Source organism: Rhagoletis pomonella, unplaced genomic scaffold, assembly GCF_013731165.1.
Source record: "Rhagoletis pomonella isolate Grant_MI unplaced genomic scaffold, Rhpom_1.0 Rhpom_scaffold_00006, whole genome shotgun sequence".
Lineage (NCBI taxonomy): Eukaryota > Metazoa > Arthropoda > Insecta > Diptera > Tephritidae > Rhagoletis > Rhagoletis pomonella.
In genome coordinates, this window is record NW_023458560.1 from 11,705,228 (window position 1) to 11,706,631 (window position 1,404).

The 1,404-nt window shown below is 33.3% G+C and overlaps 1 protein-coding gene across 2 annotated transcripts in view; it reads right to left on the bottom strand.

The window, feature by feature from the left end:
• Positions 1 to 1,404, bottom strand: part of LOC118740411 (ABC transporter G family member 9) — a 189,142-nt gene that overhangs the window by 9,645 nt on the left and 178,093 nt on the right. The gene's annotated exons all lie outside the window — the stretch shown is intronic.

Below are 1,404 nucleotides of genomic sequence, written 5' to 3' on the forward strand. Positions count from 1 at the left end.
ATCATTATTATTCAAAATAAAAAAAACCGTGCGGTTTTTCGAGAAACAGTTCAAAGTGTTTTTTTGTAATGCTATGATGAACAAATTTTAGCAATAGTTGTCACTTCTCAGAAAATGACCAAAATTTCATGGGCTCATTTGACGTGGCCTGACCCATTACATATTTGGTTATTTGGTTACATGTTCTTTTGTAGGTGGTCCCACATTTGAATTCCATCAGACATAACATCAAATAAATAATGTAAAATTTCGATCCTTATTTTATATGTCCTGAATTCGAAAAAGAATCTTTGAAGTGCAGAAACAAGTGTATTGAAATTATTTTTGTAGGAGGATATTTAAATAGAAAGTTGTAAAGAAAAAAACTCAAGATAACGTCTGCATGACTCCTGCACCACTTTACAACTCGTTTAAAATTAGTTTTGCGGTAGCTAATTAGAAGTTGGTTATTTATCGAAATCCCGCAAAAAAGCTAGCTATAAGTTGGTTATTTTAATCAATTGATAATATTTTTCTGCAGGGTATCGACGCATCTAAACCGTACTATGTTAAGTCTGACTAAGTCTAAGGTGACTTTGCATGGTATAGTTTGGAGGCATCGATATGTAGACATAATTATTGATGGCAATTAAACATGGAAGAGGAGCAGTTAGGAGTGGATGAAGAAAAGTCGAGTAGCATATTGGGTGACAGGTAACAAGATCAACGGAAATATGGTCAACCCTGGTGCGGAATAAAGTCAATTGACATTATTACCTTTTCAAAAGCGAAATAAAGACAACAAAAATTTGGAAATAAAGTCATTGACGCTATTTCCTCATTCAAATGGAAATAGCGTCAACAATGCTTAAAGTATGTTGATTCATAGAAAAAAACATTGTTCTTGCAATAAACATTGCACCGTAAGTGTTGTTTTTTAATAGATGAAAAAGGTTATTGTCAAATCCTCAGTGTGGTGCCTCATGAACTACCACCAATTGATTTTATAAAAAAAATTTAAATTACGAATATAGTAAAAACACGATGCGAAAAACTAAACGCAAAACGCAGCTTGAATACGAGAAATATTTGAAGAAAGAGTGTAGAAATGATCCAGAACTGTAGGAATTTAACTGTTTGGATAAATTCTTGTATAGAAACTATATTCTTAGGTTCGAAATCAATATTAAGTCTGATCCGAAGGCCTTCTGGAACTTCGTCAAGTCGAAAAAAGCGTGTTCCACAATTCCATCATCAGTCGTCTTCAACGGAAAATCTGCATGTTCTCCACATGATGCTGCAAACCTCCTTGCTGATTTTTTTTAAATCCAATTTTATTTCAGATGACGATTTTTCTTTCAATAATCAAACATTGAATCCGAATTCCGCACTCAGTTTTGGTTTGGTTGCACTTACTTCTGATGA